Below are 16373 nucleotides of genomic sequence, written 5' to 3'. Positions count from 1 at the left end.
TAGAATGATTAATTTAGCTTACCAATAACCGACTCCTTCAACTCCATCAATGGTTAATAAAGGTTTTGTTTGGACTTCATCTGAACCACTAAAGATGATTCTTAGTTATGATGGACCATAAAACCACCATCCGGAGAATCTTCCAATCTAACACCCAATCTAGCTAACATATGAACACCTTTCACTGGCTTGGCTTCTTCTACATGCAACACACTAGCCATGTACATACAAATTAGAGCATCCGCAACCACATTCTCCTTGTCGGGGTGGTAGAGAACACTCATGTCGTAATCTTTCAACAATTCCAACCATGTTCTTTGTTGGAGATTCAACTTCTCTTTAGACAATTCCAACCACCTTCTTTGTTGGAGATTCAACTTCTTTTGAGAAAACACATATTGAAGACTCTTGTGGTCGGTATACACATCAACATGGACATCATACAAGTAATGTCTCCATATTTTCAAGGAAAATAGCATGGTCTCTAACTCAAGATCATGAGTTGTATAATTCTTCTCATGCACCTTAAGTTGTCTAGAATCATAGGCTATTAGTTTCCCATGTTGCATAAGCACACAGCCGAAGATCACTCACGATGCATCATAATACACAATGAAGCTCTAGGTACCCTCCGGTAAAGTCAACACAGGAGCGGAAGTAAGCATATCTTTCAAGATTGTGAAGCTTCGTTCAAATGCCTCCGACCACTCAAATTTCACACTCTTTTAGGTCAAAGTAGTCAAGGGAGAAGAATTGGATTCAAAACGATCCACAAACCTCCTATAATAACCCGCTATACCCAAGAAACTCCTAATGTCGGTTGGAGTCAATGGTCTAGGCCAATTTTTCACTGCCTCGGTTTTCCTTGGATCAACCTCAACTCCCTCACTAGAAATGATATGACCAAGAAATTCTACCGACCTCAACAAAAATCACATTTTCTATACTTGGAAAATAATTGATGCTCCTTAAGCATTTGTAACACCACCCTCAATGAACAATGTTGTAACACCCCGTATCATAAACAGACTAGTTTTTTTTCAAAATAATATAGGTGGATCGACGGTTGACATCGGCAAACCGTATCTTCACCCACGGTCCGTTCTGCACATTTGTCGATTGAGTCTGAAACCCCCAAAATCTCAGCCAGAAAAATTTGACTAAGTGTCGAACGACGGACGAACCTACGGTCCGTAGGTCATACTACGGTCTATAGTGTATATCCGTCGATCAACACCCTATTTACCTACACTATGACATGAACGATGGATGAATAGTATGAACCGTCGTTTGATCTACGGTCTGTAGGTCTGACCGTAGATGGAAATTAACAGACAGCTAGGGGGGGAATGCAGTTGGGCCAACTTCAATCGATCATTACTCTAATAAAAAAATAAATCAGGTGTCCCATGACATACCAATAGATAGACAATTCTATTAGCTTTCCATAGCCACCAATTTTGCTAAAATAAGACCTCCGAGTAAAATTGTATGCCCGTTTTAGTAAAAACCTGTCAAACAAACCCAATCTACGGACCAAAAGAACGGACCATCGATTGAATGAAGCATCGTCAGTCCAGGTTGTCATTTAGTCCGATAGCAATTAACTCACGGGTCTTTGGTCTTTTCTCACTTCATTTAAACCTTAAGATACTTTGTTTTAACCCTAAATCATCAGATTTTAGTCAGTGTAAGCCTAGAAACATAACTAAAACTTACCTAAGTCAAATCATTAATTAGAAACATAGAAAATTAGAATCAAGAAAGGAGAAAAAGGTCAAGAACCCTAGTCAAGAATGCAGAAAGGTTCCAGCACTTCAAACCAAAAAAGCTAAGCATTTCTCCGTTTATTTCATCGCCAGGTTTATGGGATTTCACTAGTGGGTTCCTTTCACCCATTGGGTCCCTAGGTTTCAGTGAGATTCTTTATTTCCATATCATTATTAGACCTAGGGTTTCTAGAACTTCAATAGAACTTCATGAATTAATTAGTTATATGTTCCAAATCAAATTTTCATGTTATTACTCAGATTATTGCATGAATTTCAGAACCCTAACTTTGTATTTCTTTAGTCCTTGAATTACACATGCTATGTGAGATATTTAAGTTATTTAGTTATACATGCCTCAGTTATTAATGCATGATTATCAGATTAAATATTGCATTCTCAGTTTGCATGTTCAATTTTGAGCTATCCAGTATTTATAGAAATTCAGATATAATCAGTTAACTATATAAATATATGGGAATAGAATAATACCGATTTGGACTAAGGTTTAGCGTACCCAAATAGTCCCAGAACTACTAGCCATGTAGGTTGTAAGTCCCCTATATGGGCATCAGTTTAGTGATCATGCCAGCATGTCGTTTATACATCTGGCAGGGTATATTGGGTCCTCTCGATGGGGCGTATGCATCGGACTCCACATTTACCTCATGTGGTTTTATTATCGGTTGTTAATAGCTACCACAATTCAGTGAAACTCTCTTGTATTGACCATTTATTAGTATATTCAATATTTAGTTTCAGCATGTTATAAATTGGTCATTGCATCCTGTTAGGTTAGTATTAAGTATATAATGTTCAGATTATTATACTTGTTTTTGTGCTTGTTCATTTTTGGTTTATTTAAGCTTTATTATATACTATATGCTCAGTACTTTTCAAGTACTGACACATACATTTTCTACATCTTCTCGTGATGTAGGTTCAGGTTCTCAACATCAATATTACGCTTAGATCAATTCCAAATCATTAATTCAGCAAATTCAATGGTGAGTCCTCATTCTTCGAGGATAACAGTCTTGACTTTTACTTAAGTCTTTTTAGTCATTTAGTATAAGTTTTAACTAGATTTAGCTGGGCTTCTTCCAGTATTTCTAGTCCATTTCAGAGGCTATTTTTAGACAGAGTTACTTTCAGCATAGTATTGAGTTAATATTTTCTTTGTATTAAACTCATCAGTTTTCATATATCTAAGTTTTAGCACATGGGTATTCCCCATCTTTTCATTTTAAGTATGATTTATCTTCCGCAACAGTTTATATTCTTTAGTATGTTCATGATCATGCCAACAGGATTCGCTGGGACCACTTATGGTCCTAGGTCATATCTCTGCATCTCGCGGGTAGTCTCGAGGCGTGACAATCTTGGTATCATAGCACTAGGTTCAAGAGTCCTAAGATGTCTGAAAACCGCACTAAGTATAGTCCTTGATGGGTGTGAAGTGCACCACATCTAACAAGAGGGAGGCTATGAAATGTTTTAGGAAAACTTTATTTTTCTTACTTTCATCGTGCGTATGGCATGATCTTATTACATTCTAACTTGACGTTCTACGTTTCAGATAATTCCTTTTCGTAGAGCTAACGCTAGGAATGTGAATGCCAGGAATGCAAACACAACTCCTCCAGTACCAGATAAAAAAGTCCCAATGATGAGTTTAGGAATGCCATACAGATGTTGGCTCAGAATATGACTAACCAGAACAAGCAAGTTCATGCTCATGGAATAAAAATGGTGGATCAGTTGCATCAAGGGTCCATGACTTTGTTAGGATGAATCCGCCTGAGTTCTTAAGATCACAAACTAATGAGGATCCTCACAACTTCTAGGATGAGATCAAGAATACCTTTGAGGTAATGCAAGTCACAGGGAATGATCGGGTTGAGTTGGCATCATGCCAGTTGAAGGATGTTGCTCATATGTGGTACACTCAGAAGAAGGAGAATAGTGGTGCAGATGCAGCTCATATTACTTTGTATTGCTTTAGTGAGAAATTTTAGGACAGGTTTTTCCCAATAGAGTTATGAGAAGCAAAACCCCAAAAATTCATGAACTTAAGGTAGGGTAACATGACAGTCCAAGAGTATGGACTCAAGTTTAGCCAACTCTCCAGGTATGCTCCTCGCATGGTTGCTGACTCAAGGGCTCAGATGAATAAGTTTTTGTATGGAGTGTCAAATTTGGTGAAAATTAAGTTCATAAATGCTATGTTACTGGGAGATATGTACATCTCTAGGCTTATGACTCATGCTCAGCAGGTTGATGGTGATAAGCTTATGGAACTGGCTAAGCAGAATAGGAAGGCTAGGACTGAGAAGTATGAATATTCTCAGTAGAAATCGGGTGGTGGAAATCGCTCGCAGAGTCTGCAGAAGTTTTCAGCTCCAGCCCCTTTGTAAGCTAGTGTTCTATCCTCCTAGAATAGTTATGACCAGAAAGGTAGAGCACCAGTCTCTAAGTCTTAGTGAAGTTCTTCAGGCACCAACCCTTACCCCACTTGCCCTAAGTGTGGTAAGAACCATCCGGGCAAGTGATGTACCACGATTTCACGGTAGTTTCAATGCTTTTTCTATAATATTGATGTGTGTCTTGAGCCTTTTTGTAGTAATTTAAATATGTTTTGTCTTTGTTTGGTAGAAAAGTTGTCCAAAACAGAAATTTAGAAGGTTGTGAAGAATCATGTGCATAAGTGACCCACGAAGCCATCAACGGCCCGTTGTCCCATCGACGGACCGTAGATGGTGACCGTCGATTGAAGGTTCATGCATTTGGAAGTAACTCGGTGAATTATGACCAAGTGTGGGGCTACGGAAGGATTGACAAACTGTACTGGCAAATCGTCGATGTGATCCGAGACTGCCCCAGTATCCAATGTTTAAGGAAAGCTAATTATGGTATAACGATAAGAATTGATGGACCGTAAGTGCATCGACAAACCGTGCTATTGGTCGTCTCATCGACGAACCGTCTGTGGGGGTCGTCGATTCAAGTCGTATTTTGGCACAAACTTTCCTTATTTGAACTCCTTTTAGTTTAGAACTTTTTTTCTTATAAATAGGGTGAAAAATCTCGTTTTTGGAGATGGATTCTTTTACTTGTTTCATACTTTTGTTCTTGGAGATTTGTTTTCACAATTAATTCAATTTCGGAATTGGGTGTTGAAGAAAATTGTGTGATTTCAAGTTGAATTTCTGAATTTTCTTCAAACTTGTCAACGTAAGTTCATGATTTATTATTTATCAAATATGAATTGTGTTATCCTAAGCTTGGGTAACTAAATCCACAACTAGGGTTGTGGGAACCATGAGTGAGTAACAAAATAAACCTAGCTAATTAACAATTCTCAAATAGGTTGTTGCATGCATCTATAATTCTTTCGTTTAGAAGTCTTTTCAACAAGTGCACGCTTTAACGCTCACCTTATTGCTACTTGCCAGACCAAGAGGGTAGTTAATAGGAAAATAATTATAGACATAGATTTAGTGGATACAATATAATAGGCTAGTTTCGATTGGTACGAAGTAATAACTAAGCCAAACATTGAATATGATGCTTAATATAAAGTAAAGGTAAGGGTTAGCCACTTAGACACACGTAGCCGGACCAAGGTACGGGGTGAAATTCTCTAAATGCCAGACCAAGGATTTAGAGATACATAACTTATCACATTGCATACAAAACATTAGGAAAGAATTGTTATAAGCTAGGATTGTGCCGTTATTATCCTATGGACCCTAGTTTCTCCCACAACTTGATACAACAATAATTCACTCTTGCTACTTTTTTGCTTTCACGACATTGCAACACTTCTGTTTCAAAAAAAAACCCTTATAATTACTAGTTTTCGTAAAGGACTTGACTATATAGAGGTAATCGTACATTAAAGTTAAGTCTAAATCATTTTCCTCATGGGATCAACCCAACCTAATAGTTGGGTTCTTTACTTGATACGACCACTTATACTTCTTTAGAAAAGTGTAATTTTATCAAATTTTGGCGCCGTTGCCGGGGAAAGTGGCTTTTAGATTAACTTTAATATCAATTACTGAAGTTTATTCAACAATTTCCTAATTTTACTTTTTTCTTTTGTTTTTGTTTGTCTCAGGTCTAGTTTTAGTGTATGTCAAGTACACGGAGTCAAGGAGAATCGATCGTACCATTCGATCTTGAACTTAACTAGAACTCCGCAAATGAATGATCAATAGAATCCCACAAAATCTAGTTGATGGGATCAATTATCAACTTCCTCCGCCGGTTGATGCTCACAACCAAGTGATGGTGTAGAATCCTAGTGATGGTGCTTTGAGGAAGCAACCTCTCGTCCCACTCCCTAAAGAGTTTTAAAGGGGCAACATTAACATCAATGACTCTGATGGGCCTCTTGTTCTACTTCCTCTACCACAGGGTACCACATTCGTGGTACCTAGTAGCTTGATACAGATGCTCACCGCCAAAGGTTAGTTTTTGGGGATACCATTTGAGGATCGACATACTCACATCTCTTAACTGAGGTCGGTGTGTAAGAGTTGTGTAGGGAGGCCACACTTGGACATGAATGTCATCGAATTAAGGGTGTTCCCTCTCTCACTGACGGTATAATCCGCAATATGGTTCACGGAGTTGTCCTATAATTTGATCTGTACTTGGGTCCACTTGATGGATGTGTTCCTAGCACGGTATTACCCAGTGTCTAAGAAGCTCAACCAAAAAGATAGAGTGAACAACTTTGTGGCATTACCTTGGGAGTCGATGAGTACATCTTGGCATAGGTTCACCTCATTTGTAAGAAGTGTCCCAAACCAGCGCATTGATGATGATTCGTTTAAAGAGTACTTCTATTGGGGCCAAGATGATAATAATAGGCAGTACTTGATACTATTGCTGGTGGTTCTTATGGTGAGTGCACATATACATAGACCACAAAAAAGTTGGAGAAAATCTCTTCCAACAATAAGGCTTGGAGCACTAGGAAGTCAAACACTGGGAGAAATACCTTTGCGTTGCAAGCTACGCACGACTCGGCCGCAGATGCGATTCGTGAAGAGAAGGCTCAAATGAGAACTAATCTCGGATTGGTATTGAAACATGTCACTTGGGGTGCAAAGAATATAAATGCGGTAAATTGTCTGACTAAACCACCACCACCAGCGGATGACTACTACTATTAAGAGGATTCTTATGTAGTGAATGAGCAGACGGGGGGTTTCCCATAGAACACTCAAGGCTCCAATCAACAGAATTAGCGTCAAGGTCAACGAAATCAAGGTCGAAACTATGGGAATTACAATAGAGAGGGCCACTATGTTCGAGATGGGAACTATAACTGCGATAACAACTTCAAACGAAGTAACTATGGTACTAGAAACGATTGAAGTGGGCCCTATGTTCCACCTCAAAATTGGGATGTTTCTCCTAGGATGGTGGAGGTATTATGGCGTAAGTTGAAGATATGTTGCCAAAGTTGATGAGGAGGTTTGATGCTAGTGATGAGCACGCCAAAGAGTTGAGAAGTGATTTGCCTAATATTGGGAAAAAGGTAAATGCACATGCAATCTCAATCAAGAATCTTGAGTAGCAAATGTCCCAATTGTCAACTACAGTGAACCCATGCCAACCAGGTACTCTTCGTAGCAATACCGTCCAAAATCTAAAAAATGATGGATGTTGCTTGGCAAACACTACTCGAGGGGGTAAGAAAACCATTGATCCAACTATGTCGTCTGGCATGGAAGATGCGATGAGAAAAGATGATGAAGTAGTTAAAGTTAGTGGTGAGTTGGTAGACAAATAAGTGAAAGAAGCAGCGATACCCCAAAAGGTGATCCCCGTTCCTTGACCACTACCACCATTCCCCTAAAGATTGGTGAAGAAGACTGAGGATGGTAAATATCAGCATTTTATTACTATGTTTAAAAAGATTTCCATCAATGTTCATTTGATAGAATCTATTGAACAAACGCACGATTATGCAAGTTTATGAAAGATATGGTTACTAAGAAGAGATCGGTATGTTTTGAGGATGATGACCGAATGCAACATTGTAGTGTTATCGTTACAAGGTCTGTTGTGCAAAAGAAAGAAGTTTCGGGCGCTTTCACTATTCCATGTACCGTTGGGTTGTTACACTTTCCTAAAGCACTCTTGGAGCAAGCATAAATCTCATGCCTCTCTCCATTTACAAGAAGTTGGTTTGGGTGACCCAAATCCCACTGCGATGCGGTTACTAATTACCGATCGAACGGTGAAGAGGCCTATCGGGATACTCCACGATCTGTTAGTGAAGGTGTAGTCATTTATATTTCCAGCCGATTTTGTGATTCTTGACTCTGAGATGGATTTTAAGGTGCCTATTATTCTTGGGAGGCCGTTCCTTGCTATCGGTCGTGCCCTGGTTGACATGGAAAAAGGAAAGACGAAGTTTCGTTTATATAATGAAGGAGCAACATTCAACATTTTTAGGTCCATGAAGCAGAGTGGTGATCTCCCAACGGTATCTAATATATCCTACAAGGTTGAGAGTACGTCTGAGGTACAAATCGAAGAGAGCCTTAGTGTTGAGGCACTAGCGGCAGTGATCATGAATTTTGAGAGTAATGGTGTTGAAGAGTATATTTCATTAGTTGTGGAACTTGATCGAGGTGACTTTCGGTTCAAACCCAAAAAATTAGAGTTAGATATGAAGCATCGCGAGTCTCCACCCGTGAAACCATCTATTGAGGAGGCCCCAAAATTAGAGCTTAAGTCTCTACCACCTCATCTGAGGTATGTATTCTTGGGAAGAGATGACACTTTGACGGTAATCATTGCATCAAATTTGAATGTGGAACAAGTATAGTGTCTTGTAGAAGTTTTAAAGAGGTTCAAACGAGCCATTGGTTAGACTATTGCAGATATTATTGGGATCCCATCCGGTAATCGTTCACACAAAATCCAACTCGTGCCCAATCACAAGCAAAGTATTGAGAACCAAAGACATTTGAATCGACCTATGCAATTCATAGTTAAGAAAGAGATTATGAAGTGGTTGGATGTCAGAGTCATATATCCTATCGCAGATAGTAGTTGGGTATGCCTTGTTCAGTGTGTGCCCAAAAAGAGGGGAATGACAGTGGTCCCTAATGAGAAGAATAAGCTTGTTCCTATGAGGTCGGTGACCGTACAGAGAGTTTTTATGGATTATAGGAAGTTGAATGCATGGAATTTGAAGGACAGTTTTCCTATGCCCTTCATGGATCAGATGTTAGATAGGCTCGAAGGAAAAGGATGGTACTTTTTTCTTGATGGTTATTTGGGTTACAATCAAATCTCTATCGCACCGGAGGATTAAGACAGAACAACCTTTACTTGTCCTTATGGGACATTTGCATTTAAGAGGATGCGTTTTGGGTTGTTTAATACACCGGCTACTTTTAAGAGATGTATGATGTTGATATTCTCCGATATGGTGGACGACACTATTAAGGTATTTATGGATAATTTTTCTGTTGTCGGTGACCCTTTTGATCGTTGTTTGAGTCACTTGGCCGAAGTTCTCAAAAGATGTGAAGATTGCAACCTTGTGCTAAATTAGGAAAAATATCACTTCATGGTGAAAGAGGGTATTGTATTGGGCCATCGCATCTCAGAGAAGGGGATAGAGGTTGATCGAGCAAAATTAGAGGTTATTGAGAGACTTCATCCACCCATCTCTATAAAGGTGTTAGAAGTTTTCCTTGGGCATTCGGGGTTCAATTGAAGATTTATTAAGGATTTGTCAAAAATTGCACATCCTCTGTGCAAGTTACTTGAGAAGGAATGTAAATTTTATTTTGATGAATCCTGTCTGAAGGCATGTTCAGTATTGAAGGGGAAGTTAGTGTCTGCGCCCATAATTATTTCCCCGGATTGGAGTAAGCCATTTGAAGTTATGTGTGATGCTAGTGGGGTTTCTCTTGCTGTGGTATTGGGACAAAGAAGGGATAAAATCCTTAAACCCATTTATTATGCTATTTAGTCCCTAAATGAATCACAAAAGAACCACACGGTGACTCAACAAGAGCTCCTTGCGGTGGTATTTGTTTCCCAAAAATTTCGCTCCTATTTTCTTGGCATGAGAGTTATAGTGCATACTGACCATTCCGCTTTGATGTTGTTGATGGAAAAGAAGGATGCAAATCCAAGGTTGATTAGATGGGTGCTACTATTGCAAGAGTTTGATTTTAAGGTGAAAGATAGAAATGAGACCGAAAATAAAGTTGCCGATCACTTGTCCAGATTAGAGGATGAAGTTATGCAAGAGTTGGGTGAAAAGGCTGAAATAAATGATACCTTTCCTTATGAGCATGTATTGGCCGCTTCTCATGACTTGATTCCATAGTTCACCGATTTTACAAATTATGTGGATAGTGAAATAGCCCCACCGACTTGTCCTCTCATCAGAGGAAAAAGTTCATGCATGATGTGAAAAAGTTCTTTTGGGATGAGCCTTAATTATGCCAGAGTTGTGCTGATGGGCTTATTCGTCGTTGTGTGCCAAAAGCTGAGATGCTAAGTGTTTTTGAGGCATTCCATTCCTCGCTGTGGGTGGGCATTATAGTTGTATCCAGAATGCCCATAATATTTTGCATTTTGGGTACTATTGGGCAACCATCCACCAAGATGCTCATGAGTTCGCCAAGTCATGTGATAGGTGCCAAAGAGATGGAGATATTTCGAGAAGGCAAAAGCTCCCTTTGAATCCCATTCTAGTAATAGAGTTGTTTGATGAATGGGCATTGATTTTATGGGCCCGTTTATGAGTTCTCATGGGATGAAATATATTCTTGTGGTTGTGGATTATGTGTCACAATGGGTGGAAGCCATAACACTTGCCAACAATGAAGGGAAGTGTGTCACTATGTTCTTGAAAAAGAACATCTTTTCTAGATTTGGCAGACCTAGGGCCATTATTAGTGATGAGGGGTCCCACTCTTGCAACAAGTTGTTCAAAGGGCTATTGGAGAAATATGGGGTTCTTCACAATGTAGCAACCCCATACCATCCACAAACAAGTGGGACAATTTACGTGTCGAATAGAGAAATCAAGCAGATCATGCAAAAAACAGTTATTGCTAATATAACAGATTAGTCAAGGAGGCTTGATGATGCTCTTTCGACCTACCGGACTGCATACAAGACTCCCATAGGTATGTCTTCGTCCATCTTATATATGGAAAGGCTTGTCATTTGCCGGTCGAGTTAGAGCACAAGGCCATGTGGGCGATGAAAAAACTCAAGATGGATTGGAATGAAGCAATGGAAAAGAGACTTAATGGGTTGAATGAGCTTGACGATGTTTTGTCTAAAAGAATATGAAAGGTCAGCCCTCTAAAAATAAAAGATGAGGAAGTAACATGACCAAAAGATTGAGAAGCGCGAATTTGTTGTTGGGGATTTTGTGCTTCTATTTAACTCTAGGTTGCGCTTGTTTTCGGGCTAACTCAAGTCCAAATGGACTTGTCCATCTTGATTACTAAAGTGTTCCCACATGGAGCGGTTGAGTTGGAGAACAAGGAGGGTGCAAGGTTCACGGTAAATGAGCAAAGAAACAAGATCTACCTAGGGCATGCGGAGAGTGCCCATGAAGTGGTTGAGGCATATCACCTTGATGAAGTTTGAGTAATCAAGGCTCTTGCGTCGTGCTGCGACATTAACTCAAGTGCTTCTTGGGAGGAAATCCAATGTGTATCCTCTAGCCAACCATAGGTTTTTCTATTCTTTGTGGAAATACTTGTATTCTTTTGTTTTGTTTTGTTTTGTTTTGTTTTTCTCAATGTCATATGTAAATTTCATTTTAATTTTTTTAGTCCGTTGGCTAGAGTGTAGTTTAGGGTGCGTGTCTAATAAGTGTCCAGAAAACACAAAAAGAATGTCTTAATGGGTTCTCAATGTGCAGGGACCATACCATAAGAATTTTGTTGAAATTGGTCTGTGCACAAATCTACGGACCAATCGATGGGACATCGTTCCATCGACGGACCGTCGATGGTGCCTATAGATCCCAGGTATGTTTTAATATTTTGTCTAAGTTAGGGAACAATCGACAAATCAGTTGACAGTCGTCGACTCACTTATGGACCAACGATGGGGTATCGTCTATTCATAAAAACCACTGACCCGACCCGACCCAACCTGCTATAGAAAGATACAATCGTTCAGTTACCCCCCCCCCACACACACACCTTTTCAAATTTTCTCCCAACCGTTTCCCTCCCCTTATTCCCTACTTTCTACATTAACTCCCACACTAAATTTACTCCATTATCTTTCAAATCACTAACTCTCCCAAAGTCCTAGAATTCCCTAAACCCAAATCCCCTAGTTTCTACTCAAATCTTCATCGTTTCTCTGGTCGGTCTTCGTTGGCGGCACGTAGGTTGGTTGTTACAAGTTCACCTATTCATTCACTCCATTACAACTTACAGGTATTGCATTTTCCTTTGCTTAATGATTCTCATTCATTAAATTATGGAAATGAATAGATTGTATGTGGGTCTTGACTTAGGGAAACAATTGCATGTTAAACTTGTTAAAATTTGGTTCTATGCCCCTTTGAATGATAGAAAGTGAATGGGTTTGGGGGTGGAATTGTATAAATTCACTATGGTTGTTGTTTTTTCCGACTTACGGCTTGATAGTCTGTTAGAATTTCCGGTCAAAATTTGCAAAATTGAATCCCTAGGGATGACGAATTGGTCTTATAATTGTTAATGAATGTTGGGTGAACTGATGTTGTGCTTGAAATTGTCCATTGTTGGGGTAAAACACAGTCCTAAAAACCAGTCTCTGACAAACAGAACGATACCCCATCTACAGACTATCGGTTTGATCGATCGACCATTGATAGGGTCCGTCGATGGCTAAAATGTAAATCTATTGAACTTTTGAACGACGGAAGCGGACTACGGTCCGTCGATTGATCAACGGACAAGTGTGCACGTCCATCGTTTCTAACTGAAACCTTGATATCTAAAAAAATTCTAAATTATTCAAAGTGTCAGATGACGGAAGTGGAATACGGTCTCAAGTCCGTTGTTTCTAACTACAAGTTATGTGAACTATCAACTTCTAAAATTTGCTAAGTGTCCACCGATGGACACTATCAACGGGCTATCAATATTGCCCATCTCCCACTTTTGAAATTGTACAGGTTCTGTGTGTTGTATATCCAGGTCCTTTTCCCAATTACATTGCTTTTGTTTGTTGATTACAATGAAACTAACAACTTTCTTTTAAGGTACTCATGGCCCCCAAATTGTATATTATCTATTCCAGGGGACGGTCCAAGTCTGTTGCACCATCCCGGCGGATGATTTGCTCGTTTGATTATGAGTGTGATCCAGAATATGTTCCCCAGGCACCCAAACCCCGACCCAGCTGCTAAAGCCACTAGGGCACCCCCAAGAAGGTGACGCCCTACATAGTCAAAGCCTCCCAGTCTGATGAGGAGCACACACTTACTGGCACACCGTCTGGGTCTGCCTCGGGTTCTAAGGGAGCATTTGGATCTGAGGAGGCCTTTGGTTAAAAGTCAGCCCACTCTACAGGTTTAAATGAGGCCAGAGCCTCCTGTTCCGGATCAAAGGGAGCCACTCTCCAAGCAGGGCCTGGCCCCATGCCTCATCTGATGAGGCCCATAGTTTAGAGTCTGCTCTCACACACCAGCATGCGGTCCCTGCACCGGTGGCTGATGAACCCAATCGGTGGTGCGTAGATAGGCAGTACCAGATATACAGGGATGCCACATTGGTGAATGATAAAGGGGTGATGACTCGCATGTTGAAAGTTTAGTGGTGGGTTCTTACAGAGAGCCTACACATAGTCCCTGCGGTGTATGACTTGTTTACCCGCCACCGTCTCGAGTGGATGGCGAGGAGTGTGGGGTCCTACAGTGAGGATATTTTGCAAGAGTTCTACGTCTCATACGTCGCGGCTCTCCGAGGTTCTTTTGACAGGAGGGCAAACTCCGCTAAACACGCCCCACTCACAGATGTTCGCATTCGACGCTGTCGGGTGGACATTTCTTCTCCTTCCATCCGCCACTTCCTATATAGTGGGTCCACTTATGATGCGAGGGTCCCCTTTACCCAAGAGTTCGACTACAGGTTGGACATGGTCAAGAGTGGCTATTTTCAGTGGAGCATATAACTGATAGATTCCACCAAGAGGTGGATTGCACAGCGGCTCTCCATTGACGGTGAAGGAGCAGACTGGGTGTTGGACCCCGGAGGCCTTATCAAGAAGGCCAACCTGACTTTTGCGGCCAAGTTCTTCTGGCTGTTAGTCTGTCACCGCATATCCCCCACAGTTGTAGATAATATACTCACTTGGGATAGAGCAGTCTTAGTAGCAGCTCTGGTAGCCGTGTTGGAGATTTATGTTGCGTAGTTATTGATATCTTCATCCATGAGAGGGCTTTTAAGTCCTCTACCACTTACCTTTTTCCTGTATGATCTTTTAGCTGTTCAGGGATGCTGGAGTGCCCATTTGGCACAAATATGTCCTCCATACTCATAACAGGATAGTGGATATCTATCTCTTCAGGGAAGAGGCCAATGAGCCGGCACAACGGGAGGGCCCAGAGTTGATGTGTATCCGCTGGGTGAGAACTTGACGGATACGGTAGAGCAACACCAAGGGGCTGACCATGGAACTTCATATCCTACTGATACCACCCCGGCCGAGTCTGCCTCTTGCACTAGTAGGGCTCCTAGTTCCTCCTGGTCCACCCCACCATCAGGAGCACTGGTCCTGATTGCTAGGGTCTAAAAGCTAGAGGCCCAGATGGCCACCTTGCTGTACCATATCAAGCCTTGATGCAGAAGTCTATTGTCGAGGATGAGGAGCGGATTCTGAAGAAGGTGGCTCAGCAGACAGAGTTGAAGATTCGGGCAGTTCATCAGATCCTAGATGCATCCGAGCCACGAGTTCTAGACCGCCAAGCCTTCAATATTGATCTGACTACTCTTTAGGAGGTTGTGGCGAGTCTGCAGGCTGATATGGACAACATCCTTGAGATGAGGGGACCCGAAGCTGATTCTGCTCCAGTTGAGACAGTAGAGGACACAGTGCTTGCTTCACTATTCAGCGCTCCCACTACACAACCGCATGAGCCTCTTGAGCATTTCAAGAGGCACTGTTCCAACAGTCCCAGTGAGGGTGAGGATGCTCGTGCCCGGAAGAAGGAACGTACATATTTGAAGGCTTCGAGGAGAGCTTCGTTTCTTGATGAGGAGGCCCATCAGATGAGTTCTAGAGAGTTGGCTGCTGGGGCGTCTAGCTCCAAAGTATAGGTTGTTCGGAGAAGCCCCATTGAGGGTGAAGATATTGTAGTGGCCATTAATGAGCGTGTCCCTACTGAGTGTGCGGGTTCCAGGAAACCGGACCTGCCTACTTATTGATCTTTGGCGCTATGCGCCTCAGGTTTGCTTCACCTACCACCCAAAATTTATATTTCTTATGCATTGGGGACAATTGCATGTTTTTTGTTTGGGGTGGGGTAAATGGAAAGTGGGTGCTAGGGTGAAGTCTGAGTACCCAACTTACAATCCGCTCTTGGTGGTTTTCTTGCCTGTGTTCTTTTGCTCCAAGAGACTGATAACTATACTATTTAACCAACATGTGTCGTAACTTGTACAAAGTATGAAAAAAATAAAATGAAGCATGATGGCTAAATTTGAATTATATCTTGTTCTAAGAAAGTGAATAGGTTTAATGAATGTTAAATGTTGGCTCTAATCATGACATAGAGATGCACCCACTGCATGATCCTCACTCTAACACTCAATCTAGGTGACCCATAATTTGATAGTGTAATGAGGTGTCAAGAGAGTGTGAGGAGATTAGATTGTTCCCCTGTTCGTACCTAGCTAGAACTTGCCCGGTTGTTCATGCAAAAGGAATTTGTGTTAACCAATTAGAAAAGGATCATAGGCCCCTGTTCAAAATAGCTAACATCTAGCCTAACCGAATGAAATTGCTATTCCTTTTTAATCCAAATAGTTTGAGCCTATAATAGACCTTTCTTTTCTTCTCCATATCAAATTCCCTGGGTGTAATGTGTTGTCCCAGGTCCCTCCTTGGAAATGTGCACCTCAAAGCTAAAAGCATAAGTTAAGGGTGGCTAATGCAGAAACTGAACTCGTCTTGGCCCTAACCCAACCTTGGGTAATGTGTACCTCGACTCATGGCAAAGCGATAAGTTGAGGGTGGCTATTATGAGTAACGACCCAAAAAGTTGGTATGACAAAGAGTAATGTGGAAAATAAAAGGTACAATAAACAAGAAAAGTGACTCAGTCAAAATTGTCAGTTGAATATAAAAAAATAAAATAAGGAGTGTTGAACAAAAATAAATAAGAGTCACTTCCACTTAAGAGAAAGAAAGGGGAAAATAAGACAATGATGACAAGACCAGTAGGGCATAATAAATAATAAAAGAGGTAGTACATTTAACAATAATGTCAAGGAGGGCAATAAGTCACTAAAATGTACCTATATGTACCATACCTGACCCTGAGCCTAGTTACAAGCTAAGAAAGTCCTATCATGATCCTATGAGTCTAATATG

The sequence above is a fragment of the Solanum pennellii genome, chromosome 8 (genome assembly GCF_001406875.1).
Source record: "Solanum pennellii chromosome 8, SPENNV200".
NCBI lineage: Eukaryota > Viridiplantae > Streptophyta > Magnoliopsida > Solanales > Solanaceae > Solanum > Solanum pennellii.
Note: the sequence above shows the minus strand (reverse complement) of the source record.